Raw genomic sequence first — 21,163 nt, forward strand, 5'->3', positions numbered from 1 at the left:
TAAGCATGACGTGGATGGACCCTGAATATTGGGCAGCCTGCCTTTGCTTTCAGCAGGGGGTGACCCCAAGCCTGGGTGGTGTCCAACTCCTTTAATAGTTGGGTAATGCAGAGTTGGGTTATATTTGGAAATGAGAAACCCTCACTATTTTGTAATATAACTGTCAAAGAAGATTTTTATAGCATCCACTCTTTCATTTATGGTAGGATCTGCCCATGAAGAGCTCATCACAGGGTCAACACAGATAATAATTCAAATAAAATCACCCACTAACTTCAGTTGGACCTTTAGCTACTTGTTTAGGTTTTCAATATTTACAAAACCCACTCAGGATACTTCTCAGAAGTTAGTATTATCCTGGAAAAGCATGGCTAATGACCTGATAAAGCAGTGGTTCCCAAGGCTGTGACTCTTTAATACAGTTCCTCATGCTGTGGTGACCCACAAGCATAAAATCATTTATTTCATTGCTACTCCATAACTGTAATTTTGCTACTGTTATGAATCACAATAGACCCACAGATTGAAAACCACTGTAATAGAGCATTTTGAAAATGCCCTAACTCCACATGTTTACTTCTGCATATAAACTTTTCCCATTGTGTGTGGGTTGGGCCTGGTGGGTTGCAGATAAAGAAAAGAATATATAAAAGTAACATGGTGTGACATCTAAGACTGGACTATACAAGCCTGCAATGTCCACTGTGCTTGTATGTTCCCTCACCCTGGTGGTCTCTCATGCTAAGTAATGAGGCAAGGTACCCTGATGGAAACGACCATGTAGAGAGGCCCTAGTCCACAGCTCATAGGAACTGAATCTCACCAGTTGTTACTTGGACAAGTTGAGAGGCTGCAAGGTTCTGACATATAGAAATTAGAGTAATTACACAACAGATAATTAAGACACTTACACCTAGCTCTCCCAAGTACCAGGCTCTGGGCAAGGTGGTGTACATGGGATTTCTCTTTTGGTTTTCACAAGAATCCTTTGAAGAAAGATAACATGGTTATTTTATAGTTGGGGAAACTGGAGCTGAGAGTAATTTGTTAAAGTTACAAATCAAGTAAGTAGAATAATAATTCAACTTCACACAATCCCGCTTGAGAGATTAAATGTTTAGGTAACAAGTTTTTTCACTCTTGTTGATCACTCTCTCTAGCCCTGAACGCATTTTTCACTGAATTGGCTGGGGTTTTGTTATTAAAGGGAATTGCTCAGTTCTTTAGAATAACGTTAACAGCAGGCCTGAGCCTTTGGTCTCCTCGGAAAAAGGAGGACTGTAACTTGTGAAATGCACACTCCCCTCTTTGATTCTGAGCTAAAAACAGAGGAAGTAGACATCCCCAGGGAAGGATTAGGGCTGTGGGGGAGGACTCATGGAGCTTTTTATTTCGGCTTTGATAGCAGGCCATCTTCTTGTGATGAGAAGAACAAATCAAACTGTCCCAGAAAGAATATTATATTGAAACAGACTAGAAGCTGTCTCAGTGGACTGTATCAAGAAAAATGAAGATCATACTTCAAATGTTGTAGCTTAAAATAACTGTTGTAAAAACAGGTTTATTGTTTTATTAAAATGTTACTTTACAAATACCTTTTGTCTCCCTTGATGTAAATATAGTTACATTATAATTGTGTGCTTGGCATACCAAAAGCCTAAAAAAATAGAAAATTGAACTACCAATTCCATTGCAAGTATTAACAAGACTGATACAATTACTGTTTTGTATATATTTTGGCAACTCTTTAGAGCTCTCTCTTCATATAACTATGTCTACATCACCATTTTTAGTGCACTACTTCATATCCATTCCATAATTTCTGCATATTCCTCTATATGTAGTAACTTCTGTGGGCCAGTGAGATGGCTCAGCAGGTAAAAGACATTTTCCTTGGGAGCCTGGAAACCTGAGATTGATTCCTGAAGTCCACACAACGATGGAGGAGAGAACTGACTCCACAGAGCTATCTTCTGACCTGCATATGGCCCAAACATCAAACACACACACACACACACACACACACACACACACACACACACACACACAGAGACAAGCTCACACACAGAGACAAACATAGACACACGCACAGACACACACACAGACACAGACACACACACACAGACACACAGACACACACACAGACACAGACACACACACACACACACACACACACACACACACACACACACACACACAGACACACACCTAAGTTTAAAAATTAGGATCTTCCCAAATTTATGTAATAAGTAACTTAAAAATAACTATGTAGAGACACCTTGTCTGCTTGCCTTATGACTTCTTTAGGGTAAATTCTTAGATGTGGAATAGGTGGGTCAAAGGGTTTACATATCTTAAATTGTTATAGGTGTTGCCAAATTGCCTTCCAGAAAGGTTGTACCAAAATTAATTCCCACCAACAGCTTACTCGAGTCCCCACTTCCTACACCCTCGCCAGTAATGGGTGTTAGTTAGCGCCCTTTGAAACCTTTGCCCATCTGATAAGTAGGCGGCATCTTATTTGTGTTTGCTCTCCCTTAATTACTGGGGAAATGAAGCACTCTTCTTTGGCAATTGTGTCTCTTCTTTTACATTCTTCACAACGCTGTCACCCATTGGATTTTGCTTATAACATCTTATTAGAATTCTCATGCCCTCCATTTTCTATGGTGTGTGCCCATCTCCTCCTGTGGTTTCAATGTTTGATCTTTTGGCATTTAGAGTTGTCACATCACTGCATCTGTCTATCCTTGGTTACACTTTCCAACTTAGACCTTTCTTTGTGGTTGAATGACCAACCTCCTGCCCCTCACCAAGATTAGACAGTTTCCATGAGGAATCATTTTGAGTCACTGGGAAGCAACATTTTGAGGCAATTTTTGGAAAGTAAAACATGAAATATAATGTGTTACTGAAAAAGACTCTGAGTTTCCTCAGGCTTCATGTTTCTCTAAGGAATGTCTTTCATTTTCCATAACTCTTGAATGACATTAAAGAAAACACTTCAACAGTTTTCATACTTGTAGATTAGCATATTCACACTTGTATTGAGCTCAGTATTTCTGTGATGTATTTGGTTATTGTCTTTGTTTCTATTGCTGTGATAAAAAACAAAAAGCAAAACAAATAAGAAAAGCAACATATGGAGGGAAGGGTGTATTTCAGCTTATAACTTAGGTCACACTCCATCACTGATGGAAGTCAGATGAAGCAGAGGCCATGGAGGGGTGCTGATTACTGGCTTGCTCCTCCTGACTTACCTCAAGATACACTCCAGGATCACAGGGCCATGAATGGCACCACTCGTAGTGGGCTGGGCCCTTCCATACCGATCACTAATCAAGACAACTCCCCCACAGTCTTGCTTGCAGGCCAATCTAATGAAATCATTTCCTCAATTAAGATTCCCTTCTCTCAGATGACTCTAGTTGTGTCAAGTTGAGAAAAAAGCAAATCAGGACAGATAGTCTTGCTAATAACAATAAAATAAAATTAACATACTGTTTGTTGCATTATAAATCTAAGAAATACACAAATTTATATTCATATCATGTTCCCTATAAACTAAATGATTTAATACATGATTTCATTTAAATGTCACAGCAACACTGTATGTTTTCCTTTTATAGATGAGAAGATAGGTTGGAAGTGGTGAAATGACTTCTTGATGTCACATAGTTAAGGGTTGCCTGAGTCAGGATTCAAACTCATGTCTTTTGAAACAAAATCGACTTTCTCCCAGCCATCTCTTACTGCTAAATAGAAGGTCAGAGCATGGTTTCCTTGTTGGAATTTCTGCAGTTTGGATCTTATTCAAGGTGCTAATTTGATCTTAACTTCAAAATGGGTCACCGTTTGTTGAGCTACAATTGTTTTCTCTTGAATGAAGATTGGAAGGTGGGCAGCTTCCTTAACTGATATTTTATTCAGTGGGAAGCACACAACCTTTAGAGAGGGACTGCCCATCTTCTCACAGCTGACCACCTCTGTGTCTGGCTCTTGAGTGACAGTCCCTTCCACCCCCCTCATCTCAGGGGAGCAGAAACTCTGCCCCTTTCACTGGTTCCCTCTAAGCAGGGACAGAACTGGCCCAGGAAAGCAGTTACAGGCTCATTCCTGGGCTAGCTGCCTGCAGAGCCTCAGGGGTCAGGGTCAGTCCAACCCAACACAGTGGAACCAGATTAGACTATGTTGAGTCCCCACCCCTCTCCCACTCTTTCCATATCCCCCACCCCTTCACCCCCTACCTCCCATACCCCACCCACGAGCTCCTGCTTTGGCTCTTACTTTCCCAGAGATTACCTACTGACTGATGAACAACAGTGGGGGTATACATGTTCCCTTTGGAGTGACTGACTTATTTCTACTCCCATAGGGGTGTGGTACTCTCCCAACCCTGACAAGCAAGATGAGCAGGTCTGGATTATTTATTCTTGTTCATCATCAGCTGTCTAGACTTCAGGCCAGTGTGATGCGTGACAACAGAAACACTCTATCCCGTGCAGAGGAGGCCTGTTTAAACCAACTCCTGAAGGATGATGAGAGTCTCCTCAGGCATCCTACACCGAGACTGTCACTTTATGTAGAGGAATCAGCACATTCCAGCAATGAAGAAACAATGCTGATGAGGATGGGTGATTCATGGTGACAGGGGCCCCGGGTACATCCAGAGAGGGCAGCCCATGGAGGTGGGGAGGAGGAGACATGGGCTGCATGTTCTACGAGGGATCTGTAGCCCATCAGAGTACAGATGTGATGTGCCCCTGCATCTTTCTCCATCCTAGCTAGAGAAGCTGGGTGAACCCTCCTGGCCTTCCCATCACTGCATGGTCTGCATACTCTTCCCGTTCCTTGCCAGCTGTCTCGTCTCCTGCTACACATTTGTTTCCCTGTCTTTTTCTCCAAAAAGCCACAACGTTTTGCTATAGAAACCACACCTTGACCTTGCTCAGATGGGTTCCCACACCCCTAGAATAAAACACAGAGTCGTTGTCAGAGTTCTGTATGGTCAGGCACCAGACAACCTCTGTGTTCTCACCTTTTATTGTCCACCAACCCTCTTGCTTCTTACACACACTCTGGTCTCCTTCCATCATCTCCTAGCCTTTAGATTTGCTAGTTCTGCTGGACCACTTTCGTATCTCCATGTGACCTGTTTATATTATTGAGTCTGGGCTCTAATCCAATTCTCTAAAGGACTTCTTCCCCTGCAATCCCCCCCACTACCTTATTTAGCAATAGGGCCATTTGTCACAATCTATGCCACTTTTTGGACTTGACATGACTCAGGTGATGAAGAATGAAGAAATAGTAGAAGTGCTGATACAAGGTGGGCTGTGCATTTGGGTGAAGAAACACCAGATGGGGACCATAAACTCAGTGCGCTTATTATGTGCAGCACAAACGAGCAGGGAGGTTAGTTAATCACAGTATGGGGCCTCTGTAGGGGAGCAGTGTCAGGCTGCAGTCATCTGGGACCAGGAATATGCAGTCAGTACTCTCTGTACACACTGTCAACCTTCACACTTAGACTAGGGGTAACCTGACCCTGGATAGGTCAGGCCTTCCCATTCCCATGGGAACGAGGCATTGGCATCCCTGGCATGGGCATGCATGCCCACTCAGGACTTCATCCCACGCCACAGCCTTTCCATCCTTCTTTAGCTTACCTTAATTTTCTGCATGCTGCCCATCACCACCTGGTGTTAAATTATGCATTTATTTACTTGTCTTTTGTCTTTCTCCCTCATCTGTAGGCAACTTCTGTGAAGGAAGTGTCCCCAGAGTCTAGGAAAGCATAGCAGATGCTCACTAAACATTGAGTAAAAGGATAGATAAAAGACTGGATCCTTTGAAGAAAAGGGCTGTGCCTTATCTTGTCAGTTAAGGTTCAAGACCTGGGTGAGAAGCTAGTGTCATGCCCACTCAATTCAGGCTGATGTCGTGGTAAGTAGAGACTGGAAGCAATGTAGATTTAACTATGCATCCTATATTTTCTTGATCACACTTTTTGTCTGTTAAAGTTTCATGTGCCATGAGGCCTGGCTACTCTTCAGTGGTAGCAAAACCCCCAGGAGTCCACCTATTGCTCAGGACTGGCATTTCTGTGCAAATGCTTTGTGCATCCCTTGCCAGGTCTCTGTGGTTCATTCTGTTTACAGTTCACCCCTAGTTGTTTATGGTGACTAGCCTGGGGCACTCAGGGTTAGTCAGGCTCCATCAGCGGTGTGGATTTGACTCAAGGATGGGAGAGGCTGGTTGGAGAGCATACGGTTGGGTAACAGGAGATAATACATCCTTTCTCCTCCCCTGAGATGCAATTTCAGTCATTCTCACAGCGCGTTTTCATTGTACATTAGATGCAAGAGCCCCAGCTAGTGTGAGAACCAAATGTGCAATGAGAACCCCCCCCCACATACACACAGTCATGGCACAGTTCCTGCATGGCTCCCAGGCTATGTTCTCAGCATTGAGAAAACTCAAATGTCTAAACAGCTGACCTTGTGGTGTGGTGGTAGGTTTGCACAATTCCCAAAGGGTCATTTAGTCATATGCATCCCACAAGGGAGATCAAGTGCATTCTGAGTAGAGGAAGATGGGGGTGTACTTAGGACTTGATTCCTTCTACAACCTCCCTAAGCCACTGATCAGCTACTGGAATTGTCCCTCCTGGAAACAGTTCTGTTCTTAGTAGCACCTGGAAGCTGCTTTTGACTGTAGTTGGTCCTTTTGCTTTTGCATATTCCAGAATGTTTAGAAATACTGCTGAACTCTTCACCATCTTGCATCAGTCTCTTTCTCCAGCTGGAAAATATTAGTGAGAATTGCCTCGTTATTTGTTGGTAGAGAGCAATCATTCTTCATCAGTTGGGGTGGAATTCCCTGGTGATCTTTTGCCTCTCAATCATGCAATAGTCCCACATCACCCATCCAGTGTTGTAATTCTCTGGTTACATTAAGCCTGCTGGCTTTTCTGGAGTTATTGGTTATAAAGACAGATTTAGAAATTGTTTATGAAGTTATTTTTAGTGGACAGTCATGCAATGAGCTCTAATTGTCACTCTTCCAAAACTCCAAAGGATCCCACTAAAATTCTAGGGACTAGGTCCAGGGCAACTCTTTGCTGGGATGACAGTACAACCGTTGGCACCACACCTAAGGTTGTCTGTCAGTCACCCCTGAGACCACTAAATAATCTTCCTTTGTTTTCCATGACACCAGTTGTCAGATGAAGGACTGGGGATTGTACAGGAGAGGAACTCAGTCTGTTTTGATGAATAATGAATTCCAAGTATGTAATACAGTGGCTGACACATAGAAGATGCTTGGCTAATATGTGCTGGCTGAATGAATGTCTTTCCTATCTATGATGACTTGCCCACTTTTATAACTGATGGATTTGAAGTCACCAAATGGCTGATATTTATATTACATGCGTCTGATATACACATACAATGGTGGATAAAGTCTCATGACCCATAGTCTTAGAACTCAGCATAATGCTTATCCTCAGATGGGTTGAGATGGGCAGCATTGAATGGTTTCTGAAGGAGGTATTTCTTAGAAACTTACAACATTTCATTTTGAAAACAATAAGGGTGTGTTCACTGAGTGAAAACTAATCAAGACACACAGATTTGAGCATCGTTCTGCATTATGTTATTCATTACAGTGTTTGTTTCCTTTTCCACACAATAAGACTCTAGAACAAATTGTTTAAATTCATATCTAGGATCATCCATTTTTAGCTAGATGCTCCAAGAACAAGCTACTCAGTATATGTCTGTGCCTCCTTTCCTTCATCCACGAGTCAAGAACAGCAGTATATACCCATCGTATAGTTGTTGAGAAGAAAATGATTTATTGCAGAGCAAATAATCAGGAAGTTGCCAATGATTAGGTCTTGGCTTTCAGAAGGTGAGATATTTCCAATCTGCCTCTTTCAAGGGCTTGGATACCATCCTTGGAGGTGTTAGCACACTTCCCTGATTCCAGGTGGACCACCTTGCATTTCTCAGGATTGATACTCTTTTGTATGTTTGTTTTTAGGTGCTTTGCAAAGTGTGTAGACCTTAGAGATGGGGTGAGCTATTAAAATACATACTCTCTACATCTTAACCTAAAGAAACCTTGTGAGCTATTTAACAGACCATAAAATATCTTCCACAGTATTCTATCTGTGCTGTCCAACATGGCTGCCATAGACCACCTATGACTGGGTATGTTTAACTCTCACTAAAATCAAATAAAATTACAACAAAAATGGAGCTCTGTTGTAGGTCTTAGCAGTAGCCTTGAGTACAGAGTTAGAGCATATCCCTCAGGAACTTTTATGGGATAGGGCTGATGGATATAAACTCTCTGAAGCCCAAAGAGCCAAAATCATAGTACCAAAGTCACACAGCTAGTTAAAATTACCCAGCTAGCTGATGTATAATACAGGTCTCATGTTTTCTGTGTCAAGATACTTTTCACTTGTCAATGAAGACACTTACAGCTCCATCCTACCCTCTAGGGTCCTAGTATATGCACAACTGTCTTAGCCATTGTTTCTGGGACGCAATCTTGGATGGCTCCGGATTACCTGCCTGAGGGTCCATTTTACTAATGGAGATCTATTTTGCCTTTCCATTCCACAGTCTTTTCTTTCAGGGATCGGCAGGCCATTAGATCACTCATACACAAAGGACAACAATGCACCAGCCATTTCTTCTAAGTGATTTACATCAACAGAAAACTTTAAGATACAGGATGGTTATGTGCTATGTTCCAGGTAGTTGTGGGAGCGTGATTCGAACTCATAGAGTCTACGTGTGCCCCCACCCCCTTCTTATCTGCTACACTACACAGTGCTTATCAAGCGGCCGCCCTGCAAAGAACATGGTTTCTGTTTTATTTTTTTTGTATGATGTGTGTATCTGAATGTACATGTATGTACATGTCTACATGTATGTGGATGCACATGCCTGTGAGTACATAGAGGTCATAAGAGGATGCTAGTTGTCCTGCTCTATCATTTTCCATCTTATTCCCAGGAGACCTGATTGCTCACTGAACCCGGAGCTCACCTGGAGGCCGAATGGCCAGCCAGTGAGCTCCCAGGATCCTCCTGTCTCTGCCTCTCAGAGTTACAAACACATGAGACCATACCTAGATTTTATGTGGATGATGGAGATCCAAACTCAGGTCCTCACGCTTGTACAGTAAGATCTCATATCCACCGAGTCATCTCCCAGCCTGAGAACATGGGTCTTTACGGTAATTGCCATACAAGAAAGAACGAGGCCAGGAATAGAAGAAGACAAAAGTATATCTCAGTATATGGGTTACATATAGTTCTAGAAGCTAAAACCATGAACATATCTATGAATTTATTAATTTTCTGCATCTCTAAAGCCACCCCTTTTCTCTTCTTCCTTCCTGAAACCTAAAGCAACTCCCTGCAATGGTAATGCCCAGAAAACAGTTGACAATTGTTCCCAGGCAGGTCTTCTGCTAGGCTTCTTCCTTCCTGGGCCTGGGTCCATCTGGATGAGTTATGAGAAACCCTCTGCTGACTGGTCAGGGAGGCAGGTGAATGGAGGAGGAGCATGAAGGATGAGAGCTGTCACTTGGTGCTCTATTGACAAGTCCGAGCGCCCAGCATGGGTTTCTCAGTTAGGCCCCAGAGTTAAGAATGTCTGCGACAAGAAGGATTTCTGCACAGATTCACAAGTGTGGATAGAGGCAAATTTCTGACGTGCAGATAGGTTGAGTAGTTGATTTCCTGGTTTGGCAATGGTTCTTATTTCTTCAGAATATCTTTGCCCACACTTGCTGGTAAGGCACATTGGCAGCAGTGCTGTTTAAACATGCTGTGGCTGGCATTGTTCAAGCAGCAGCAGAAAGGGTTTTAGTCTCTCAACGCTACCTCGTTGTGGGTGTGGAGTCCCTCCCAAGATTTCAAATAGGAGAACGAATAATGTACCTAGTTTCAATCACCTCTGCTAATCTATCCAATCAGAACTGTGTTATGATCAAGTTAATAGCAATCTATGGTGACTTTTTTGATTCTTGTTCCTTCAACTTTGGTATTTGAATTTAAATTTCTTGTGCTTAACATCTTCTTCACTAAATGTTAGTGCTTCTGTCAAGTCCGTCAAGTCACTGATCATTTTCCTATGGTGTTCCGGTTATAGGTAGGTGGAATTCAGTAGCCAAACGAACTTCCTCCCTGAATACTCTCCTCCTAGGAATGCCATAAGCTTAAGAAGACTGTCATAAATCTTATTTTTTATTTCTCTTCCTTTCCCTTTTCTTTTGCAGGCTAGAAGGTAAATTCCACAAAGGAACTCATGGTGGATATATTAACCAACTTCCCCTGACCAAATCCTCCACCTAATTGGCAGTCACCATTCCCTCTTCAAAAGATACTGTCTCTTACCACCCTCAGTCACAAACTCGCTGTTAAGGCTTCTTACACACCACACTTTCACACAAATTTTAATTAATGGACTAATTAAATGGTTATGATTATGTTAATTAGGTGAGTCCAAAATTTTCTTTTTTTCTTTTACTTTCTTTTTTTTTGTTTGTTTTGTTTTGTTTTTTGAGACAGGGTTTCTCTATGTAGCTTTGGAGCCTATCCTGGCACTCGCTCTGGAGACCAGGCTGGCCTTGAAGTCACAGAGATCTGCCTGCCTCTGACTCCCGAGTGCTGGGATTAAAGGCGTGCACCACCAACGCCCGGCTTCTTTTACTTTCTTATTCCAATTTTCATTTGCTAGGTCAGGAAGAAATCTTTCAGGCCCAGATGACACTCACCTGAGAAGATCCCAGAAGCCTAGTCAGGGACCTCCGTAACCGGCTCATTAAGTGGTCAGGCTACTGAAAGGGACCAAGGAAGCTGGAGTAGGCAACACTGTAAAGAACAGACAGAATGGAAACAGAGAATGAATAAGAAGGGTGCTGATACAATGGAGTATCAAAGACAAGTCAAGGCAAGATTTGAACAGGAGTGCTAGAGTTAAGATGTCCTTTGCAAGCTGCCTCGGTCGCCATTCAAGTGTGCTGGCCAGGATGCCTCCATTTTGCCTGTAGGAAAGCCTAAGATGTAACACTAAGGGCTTGGGAGCTTTATCTACAGTTTGAGGGTTTAAGATGTCAGATGGCCCGTGAGGAGGAGCTGGAGAGATAGCTCAGTGGTTAAGAGCACTGGCTGCTCTTGTGATGGACTGGAGTTTGATCCCAAGCACTCACATCAAGCAACTCACAACTGCCTGTTCTATCTCAAAGGCAGTGGTTGGGAGTCACATATCAAATAGCTTGCATATCAGATATCTTCATTCCAATTCATAACAGTACAAAATTATAGGTATGAAGCAGCAACAATATAATTTTATGTCTGGGGGGTCACCACAACATGAGGAACTGTATTAAAGAGTCACAGTATTGGGAAGGTTGAGAACCAGTGCTGTAGGGGAACCAACACCCTCTTCTGGATCCAAAGGACACCTGCACTCATCTGTACGAAACCTCCACACAGACATATGCATATGCATAGATATTTTTTAAATATTTATTTTTTAAAAAAAATTGTTCTAACGTATGGGTACAGTGTCATTCCTATGGGTGTCAAGGGCAAGAGAATCTTCAAGTGTGTAGACAACATTCTTTCCAGGTAATGAAATATGAAGCTGGCAAAATGATGATGCCAGGGTTAAAGGAAACCAAATATCAGTTCCTCATTTCTGTTACTGTTTTAGGTTAATAAAGCAGGAAGCCCACATAAAATTGAGAATATATCCTAGAAACAAGATCCACTAGACAGATCTTTCACTCAAGGCAGAGTCTGAGCTTCAATCCACAGGTGTCCCCAGGCAGAAGGTCCCCTGAAGGAAGCTTGAAAGAGGGCTGAAGGAATCTGTGCAGGATACTCTTTATTTGCTTACTTTCTCCAGACAGCAGAAGAGGCACTAATGGATCTGAACCTACCAGATGCTTTTTAAAATGAAATGAGCGCTGGAAGGATTGCTAACACAAAGTATGGATGACCATCTCTGTCCTTCAATTTTATAACTCCTCATTGTTCTGAAATAGAGGTGTATACCAGAAAAATCACAATGGCTTTGAACTATGGATCAACACAACATGTGAAGACACGAGGCCCCCAATATTAGTGAGTAATACCTCATTAAATTCTGCATGAGCCACCAGCAAAAGTGCTGCAGTCCTCTAGCTGAGTTAAGCGTTCAGTAACTGAGCTGCCTTATAACCAGCTGAATTTCCATATTTGGAAACGGATTCCCACCTATATCTGAATTCCACCTAGCAACCTCTATCAGAGTTTCCTGAGCATGAGAAGGCTGCGTTAAATTTTATTTTATTCCATTTGTTTATTCATTATTTACTTGTGTGTATGTATACATGCTACAGCATGTATATGAAGCTCAGAGAACCATGTGCCAACTTGCAGGTGTTTTCTCTTCCTGTCTCATGGTTTCCAGAGATTGGGCTCAGGTCATCAGGCTTGCCAGAAAGTGCCTTTACCTGCCGAGACAACCTCCCTGCCTGGGTTAAATTTTACTGGTGATTATTTCACACCAGGGGTCTAGTCTCAAAGAATATTCTTCCTTTACTTATGCTCATAAAAAATAAAATAAAAGGGCATACTTAAAGTCATTTAATTAATTTTTTTCAATAAAAGTAGGAAAAGAACTATTATTTTGTTTTATTAACAGTTCTTCGTTGTTATGGGGGTTGTTGGGTTCTAATGGTTTTACTGGGTAGAGAAAATATGAAAAACTTGCTTTGGGCTTACCCATTAAAATATAATTATTAAAAAAACTAGTCTCCAAACAATCCTTACTCTGCTGAGTTCTGCTACCTGCCAATTTGTTCTGCATGTATTGCTTATGCCTAATTTCATATTCACACTTCAGGGAGACATGTGGGGACTGCTGCTGTCATGTTTTACCTTTCAGACCGTGATGGGGAAAAAGGGTTCTTTTGAGGGAAGAGAGTCCCAGAGGGAAAGTACCTGTCTCCCCAGAGAGTGGAAAGCAGACCTGCAGGCATCAATGACTCATTGCAGAAGTGGGTAGTCTTAGCTACAGTGAGAAGGGAAGGCATTTAGAAGGAGAGATGACAGGCCAGGTAGAGTAAGTTGAGGGAAGCCTGCTGAGGTGCCGATAAAGACAGAAGGCAGGGGTTGGCTCCCCGGAGAGGTAGGAGTTCATCAATAGAACTCTGAAGGAGAGGATGGTGCTGGAGCTGTGGCACTCTGGGAGTGCTCAGGTGAGACTGCTTTAGGAGTACAGCTCAGGACCAATTTTCTCATTGGGCTTTTCATTCATTACACATCCTCCTATAGCTCTATTGCTTATGGGCCAACGGGGTCAGCAAGCCCATTGGATGAAGCGCTACCTAAAGAAGGGAGGAGCCAGGTGTAGCACTGTGTGCCTTTATTCCCAACACTCAGGACGTTGAGGCAGGAGGATCGCTGCAAGTTCAATGCCAGCCGGGTCTACATAGAAAGCTCTGTGCCAGTCAGAACTACACAATAAGGTCCTGTCTCAAAACACAGAAGCTAAAAGCCAAGGAGGAGGCTGCTTTTAGCTCTGGGGGCTCGGTGACATTCTGAGAACTATGGTGTCATCAAATACTCCAAGTCCTTCAAAGTTTTTCACAGGACCTTTCCAGGGACATGATTTTTAATCAAACATGAGACTAAACTAATTGGAGTGCTTCAAAGTAGTTGTTCTGCACTATCTCTGAAGTTTATCTGGGGATTATGTCGTCCCGGCAGCATGGCTGCTGAGTAACCACTCACTATCCTGAGACACACGGAACAGAGGCTGCGCCTGCCCAGAGATTGCTGGGGGAGCTCAGACCACCCAGACACTCAGGCTCACAGAGAATTAAAATATTTAGGACAGATTTTGACACAGTAAACCACGTTCAAGAATCACAATCTTGTGTTTATACTGACCAAAGATCCCCCTTTTCTCCATTCGACCCCTCCTTTTGTTGTCCTTAAAATGACAAAATTTGGCTTAGCTTGAGATCAAGGCTACTTCTTTAGAATCTTTGACTTTGAAGCAGAATTGAATCAAACAATTTTAGTTTCCACTTAATATAAACATCATGTTTTATCTCTGCCTAGACCATATCTCCCATCCTTTTCAAGTCATTGTAGATTAACTCTCACTAGCACTAACCATGAACATTTAGCAAATGTACATATCAGAACAGAACATTTTGTCCTATTGTAGTTCAGACATAAACTTTCTATCCTTCATTGAATAGACTTAGATCGTTCTTCTTGGAATGTCAGATTCCTAGAGAACTGGGGTGTTTCCTGCCTTTTATCTTGCCATATTACTGCCTCCACCCCCAATGTATTCCTGGCTGGCCTGATATTCACTATGTAGTCCAGGATAACTCTCCTCCAGTCTCAGCTTCTTGAGTGCTGGGCTTACAGATAGGCATCACCAAAGTTGGTTCCAAAAAATTATGCTAATGAGAAGAGTGAGGAAAGCTAGACAGTCATTGTGAGGCTTTGGGTTGTTACCCACTCTTGTCACTCTCTGTGTGTCCTTTAAAAAGCAGCCATACTGCCCCTGAGACTACTGCCTTCCAAGAGAGATGCTGCTGGGATCCAAGAGGGTCATGGTTTTGAGATGAGGACAATGTTTGCCAAAAGTGCCCCTAGCTCTGCCCTACAGCCCAACTGCTGTGACATGACTGTATACGAAGAGCACTCTGTTTGGTGATGTTTTCTATAACTTCTGGTGATTCCAAATATTAAGCACACATATTCTTTCACCCATACATGTATTTAACTTATTCAATAGGATCAGTGCCGAATCAAAAAGAGGTGATAGTTGTGATTCACTCTTGTGTACAATTGAGTTTACTATTTCTTTAATTACTTATGCTAAAATGATGTTTTATTTAGAAGAGCATAATAGAGAGGATAGCTAGAAAACATTGAAATGTATAGGCAATAAAGATTAAAGTGAATAACAAAGATAATGTTTACAATTTATAATGTTTTCTTAAAGTCTTTTTATATGTCCATACAATGTTTGGACAGCACACACACACACACACACACACACACACACACACCACCACCACCACCACCACCACCACTAACAACAACAACAACAAAATGGGGTTTGCATCCTTAACATTTTTCTCATGTTTTGTTCTAGACATTTCAAGTTCTCATTAGAAATCTCATAAATATGAACAATGATGGCACTGGATGTCTGCACTATCTTTTAGTGACATTACCCTGTTGGTTGAGTTTGTTTGTAACTTTGAATGACCATAAACAAAAATAATGCTTCCTCGACTGACTTTGTGCTTAAATCCTTGCTTATATTTTGCTGAAATTCCTGAGATAGGATTTTCAAAAGTGAAACTAACAAGTGGTGTTTCTGAATTTTTGAGAACTTGATACATATTTCTGATTTTCTGCCACTATTGGTATTTATTTATGCTGTTACTAACTGGACCATATTCTCAGACTACTGCCCTCATGAGACTACTAGTACTGCCATACTAGTCTCATGTTTAACTGTGGAACTGTAGAATAATTTCATAAACAAGAACTCTTTCTGGGTCTTTCGGTAGGGAGCACATTCGGATCCCATCAGTTAGCCACTTGGTTAATTACTCCATCTGCTTTTCCTCATCCACTATACTGAATTGAGAAGGGAAGAGTTTCTCATGTTGATGGATGAGTTTATTAAATACCTGAGTTTATAAAATCAAGGACTCAAGACTCAGTGAAACTTGTCATTGCCTGGGACATTGTAGACATGCTTGATTCTCCCCCTCTAAGCACTGTAGAGACACAGCTAAATAAAATAACTAAAAAATTGTCTTCTGTTTTTAGTTTGGATCTTAAATGTTATCAGAGCCTCCTGTATCGAAGGTCTTGTCTTTGATATAGCAGTGTTCAGAGAGGACCCTCTGGGAGAGACTGGATCATGAGACTCGGTCCTGGTGAAGAAATCAGCCCATTCGTGGACTCTCCAGTGTGCTTTTGAGGATCTAGAGACTTCAGATGCTCACTGGAGATAGAAGGTCACTGGAGTTATACTTTGAAATGGTGTGTTTTATTTCTGACCACCTGCTTCTTCATGATTGCCATGAAGAGGTGAGCTGCTTTGCTCTGATGTACACTTCTGCCATAGTGACTAATTGTATAGGCCTAAAGATACCGGGCTAATTGACCACAGCCAAAGTGGACTAAATCCTGAGCAGAGACAAACCTATTCTTCCTTAAGCTTATTTTGTCACAGTAGAGAAAGCTAAGACACCAGGTAATGTTTCACTTTGAGACCCTTGTGTAGGCAGGAGTTTCCCACCAGCAACTCCCAAATAAGCATACAGAGGCTTACTATTAACTATAAATGCTCGGCCAATAGTTCAGGCTTGTTACTAGCTAACTTACATTTAAATTAACCCATATTTCTTATCTATGCTTTGCCGCATGGCTTGGTACCTTTTCTCAGTACAGCTTGTCCATCTGGCTTCTCACTGGCTACTCCAGACTCTGTCCTTTCTCCCAGAATTCTCAGTTTGGTTCTCCTTATCCTGTTCTGCCATTGGAACAGTCAGCTTCTTTATTAACCAATGAGAGTAATGCATATTCACAGTGTACAGAAGGATTATCCTACATCACCCTTGGAAGAACAGGTTAGACACCAAGCTATGCCTTTTATTTAATGCTGTTATAAACTGAGGAAATCTTTAAACTGTCCCTGAGGGATTGGAAAGAGGAAAAGATTTTTCGTTCTTACATTTTTGCCAGTGTAGTTAAGTTTATCAAAGGCAAAAGAGCCCCTTCCAGCCACTGTCACGAGGCTGTACTCCAGTGTCTTTCAGAACACATCCCATGTCTGTATGTATCTATAAGATGAGACTGGTGAACTGACTGAATATTTGATTCCTCTCAATGATTGTAATATTCTGGGCATTTGACTGCTTACCCAAAGAGATGTTTCTGGAAGGTTCAGGTTTGAGATTTAAAGGGTTATTTGAGAAAGGGCACAGCAACAGAAACCCAAAACACACTTGATTTAACTAGTATTTGACCACCGAGAACAATTGTGTCTGGGTTTAGAGATAAGACCAAGTGTTCAAACATGTACGGTTTTCTCTAAAACTGGGAAGGCAGGTTGCCTTCGTGTGTTTGTGGAGATGGAAGACAGTCCTGAAAATAGTTAGATGAACAACATAAAGCTTTGCTTAAGCAGCGGCTTAAATAGGACTGCAAACTCTACATTTATTTCTCTCCAAGGTAGAGAGTCAACTGGACAAAATTCAGTTGTTGATCCCCAAAACTGCAGCCAGAGAAAAGGGCCCCAGTATAATGTGGTGAAAGAACAGGCTGTAGACCTGCTAAGTTCAGACTCCATGCACAGTGAAATGTAGTGAGAATAGACTTCAGGCTATGACAGCTTCTACATCTGCCAATCTACTGTCTCTGAGGTGTAACGGGGAAACTGCTGTATTCAAAATAAGACAAGAAGAACATCGCATGGGGCTGGCGCTGTGGCTCTGTAGGTAAAAGTGCTTGCTGTATCACTGCGAGAACCTGAGTTCAAATGCCCCAAACTAGCATAAAACTGGGGTTGGGAGCACTGGTCTGGAACCCCAGTGCTCCAAAGGCAAGATGGGAGGCAGAGGCAAGAGTATCCCCGGAAACCTGAAGACATGTTAGTCTGGTGCACACAATGGTGAACAGACAGAGACAAACAAGGTATGAGTGGGGGACCCATACCAGAGGCTGTTTTCTGACCTTCACACTTGTGCACATACATACCTATACACACGCATCCCTTTCTCACACACAAAATAAAAAACAAAAAGGGTGGGGGAAGAAACAACATTCTCTGAAGCAGGGTTTCTGAAACTTTTCCACTCATAATCCCCTTTCACCCAATACATTTTTTTAGACAACCCTGGCTATTAGGTATCTAAGGCAAACATTTACTGAAAACAAACCATTAAGAAATTTGCTTTGAACAAGTCCTTGCTACACATGTAATTTTGCCATTTATTAAAGATGAAAGCAAGCTTGGCTGCTAGTCAGATGGATGGACTTGCTTGGTTATTTTTTTAAAAAAATATTTACTTTAAATTATTTATGTGTATGTGTCTGTGTATATATATCAATGTGGAGTTGTCTGTGGAGGCCAGAATAGAGCATGAAATCCCCCAGGACTGGAGTTACAAGAGGTAGGAACCCTCACCAAGTGGATGCTGGGAGGCGAACTCTGAGCTTTCAAAGAGCAGAAAGCCCTTTAACCACTGACCTATCTCTCAGCCCCTTGCTTGGTTATTTTGACAAAATGACTTCAACTTTTTGCATGTGTGTTTGGTGTTTTATAACATCTTCAAAAATTTTCAGAATTGATCAATATATTGGTTTTATGATGTTCAATTCTGAGAGTGTAGCTTTGCATAATTTGTAGCACAAAACGGCAGATATGTTTAGGCCACTTCAGAAATTGTTATAAATTCTGTCTTAATTTCACACCCATTTTCTTTTTCTTGAGACAGGCTCTTATTATGTAGCCTCTGATAGCTCGAAACTTGCTGTATAGACTAGACTGCCTTGAACTCACAGAGATTCACCTACCAAGTGCTAGGATTAAAGGTGTGCACCACCATGCCTGGCTTAACATTTTTTAAAAAATGAAGTTCAAGTCAGCAACTTAATCAGCAAGTCTTAAAGCCAAATACTCCAACACAGTAAGATGCAAATATATATACTCATTCAATATTGACATGCCAAAGAAAGATGATGAAATGCTGAAACACTTTTATCCATTATGTCTCTGTAAGAGTGGGAACCTTTGTATATACTGCAAATTGCTGTGCTGCATCGCATGTGGCAGTCTGGAATCTGAGCCAGGTGTTTGGCCACTGTGCACTGGTGCTGCGTGTATGTTGTGTGTTTGGAACTGAAGCTACAGTGAAGTCATGCGGCACAACACAGCTGCCAGAAGCACCTTGGAGTCATTATGTTTTGGTTGTAAATTATGTTTCTTTTCATATTCAGAAACATTTTACTGTTGCCAAATGGTCTGTGACACCTAAATTCAGTTCCAGGGCCCAGGTGGGTCGTGACCCCTAGTTTTATACAGACAGCATTGTATAGACTTAATGTATTTAAAAAGAGTACATGAAACTGGGAGGGAGGATGGGGGTGAAAGGAGTCAGAGGGGAGGGATAGGGGGTGGATTTGAAAACACATTCTATGCGTGTATGAAATTCTCAAGCAACAGCATTTTAAAAAAGAAGCTGAGCTGTATGGAGGAGTGACAGTGACTGTATGTCTAGAGCTTGTTCTATGAGAATGACATTATTTACTGTCAACCCTATGCTCTCTTTCTTCTTGCAGTCCCATTCTTCTATTCATGGTCTTAGTCCCTTTGAGGGACAGAACATTAAAAACAGAACACCAGCTTAGTGAGACTCAGAATCTGATCCCAATTCGAAGCCAAAGGCTGTCCACAGAGTGAGTACCCAGCATTGCAGTACTCTGGGGCAGGGTACAAGAAAGGCTATTTCTCATGACTCAGATTAAAACCACAACAACACTGCTGATCAAAGGTGAATATAGGTTAAAAAAAAATACCTATCTGATTTAAAGTTTGGTCTCAGATCCAAAATAATACATCTTCTAATAATTGTCCCATGGATATGACAGTCCTACTAGCTAGCAGAGCTTTCCTTCAACCCAGATGTCAGAAGAACATGACATAAAAGAAGCTCCCACCTTGCTATTTCAGCAGAAATGGACTGCTGAGGCCAAACTTAGGTATTCATGGCCACTGTGCAAGCCGACCTTGTGCTGGCATTCTGAACAGACTCCAAAGGATCTGATTTAGGTGATCCTGCTATAACTAGATGCCAAGAACTCAAATGTGATGGATTGTCTCAGAGTCAATGCCAACTTTACTGGGTGTGTTGTGGATCTTGCAACATGAATGGATTTATGCTATAGAGTTTGACAGCTGTGGCGCCAGAAGATAAACAGAATTACAAGATCATTCATGAAAGCCGATCTTGCTGGCAAAACAGGAGAACACATGGCTGGCCAAGTTCTTTCAAGATCAGACAGGTCCTGACAATGGCTTTATCTTGGATGTTCTGAGAGATGCCCCTCCACCAGCTCACAGCAGCCAAATTTATGTGAAGGCTGTCAGGTGTCTAGAGGCAAAGCTCATCAGATGGTGGTTGGACTATCAGCTAAGTATCACACTCTTAAGGACAAGACACCAGCAAGGAAGATGAAGACTTACTGTTTGTTCTCTGCTCAAGAGAGTAAGAGATGACTAGGAACTAGCTTGAGAACAGCGTCAGCTAAGAGAAAGAAATTCATTCAAGTACAACTCATTTGAACTTGGCATGGACTATAAAAGAAGACTATTTTGGGACAACCTGAAATAGATTTAAATTAGACAAAAAAATCCATAATAAAATATTTGTGTATTTGAAGCTTAAGGAAAGAAACCTTTCTCCTGAACAGTCTTTGCATGTTTTGCTTTTTCTGGGCCACACAGTTATTAATTGCATATTTTCCCAGGAGCCATTCAATCCTCTTTTCAAACCACCACTCTGTGAAGTAAGATGATATGCATGTTGGCATTGTGAGTTCCCTTTGCTGGTTGATAAGAAAAGGGAAGAATTTCAAAGGCATTGCTTTAACTCAGTTTGGTTTTATGGAAATAGGAAGGCCCCAATCTCTGAAAATGTGGATGCCTAGGTTTTCTTGATTGTGAGAGTGTTCACTGCACCCTCAGAGTAGCTAACAAAGCCAAGGTCAGAACCCCCTCCTCTTGGAATCCCAGAGGCCAGCTGACAGGCCCAAGACCTGACTTTCCTTCAGAGGAAAACATAACCTCTGAAGGCTGCAGCTTCTTTGGCAAGCTTGTCCTTGGCCTGCTCATCACAGTGCCTTGGCCTTCCCATCCTTCAGCAACCCTGACTCTTCTACATGATAATCCAGCCTTTGTTCACTCTACAAGAAGTTGATAAGGGCAATCAAAAAAGCTGAGGCCTGGGAACCAGGAATTAAGGCTGGAGTTTTGGTTCTTAATAGTTGACTGTGTAACCATGAACATGTCAATTCTTGATTTAGTCTTAGTGTAACGCT

General features: G+C 41.9%; 2 long non-coding RNA genes across 7 annotated transcripts in view; both read left to right on the plus strand.

The window, feature by feature from the left end:
• The window catches only part of LOC107978001, a 71,500-nt gene extending 60,979 nt beyond the window's left edge, over positions 1 to 10,521 (plus strand). For 2 of the 6 annotated variants that reach the window (XR_003482497.2, XR_004768529.1), the window contains one exon: positions 1,406 to 1,575. This is a non-coding gene — a long non-coding RNA (uncharacterized LOC107978001). Of the gene's footprint in view, positions 1 to 1,405; positions 1,578 to 3,629; positions 4,158 to 4,375; positions 4,635 to 5,756; positions 5,947 to 10,305 lie in introns of those variants that run through there. The other 4 variants (XR_004768528.1, XR_004768530.1, XR_004768527.1 and 1 more) reach the window with 4 other exon arrangements.
• A 1,422-nt stretch (positions 10,522 to 11,943) lies between these two features.
• Positions 11,944 to 20,511, plus strand: LOC118238249. The gene is made up of 3 exons (XR_004768041.1): positions 11,944 to 12,157; positions 15,887 to 16,150; positions 19,406 to 20,511. It is a non-coding gene; the product is annotated as an uncharacterized LOC118238249 (long non-coding RNA).
• The last annotated feature ends 652 nt before the right edge of the window (positions 20,512 to 21,163 follow it).

The sequence above is a fragment of the Cricetulus griseus genome, chromosome 2 (genome assembly GCF_003668045.3).
Source record: "Cricetulus griseus strain 17A/GY chromosome 2, alternate assembly CriGri-PICRH-1.0, whole genome shotgun sequence".
Taxonomy (NCBI): Eukaryota; Metazoa; Chordata; class Mammalia; order Rodentia; family Cricetidae; genus Cricetulus; species Cricetulus griseus.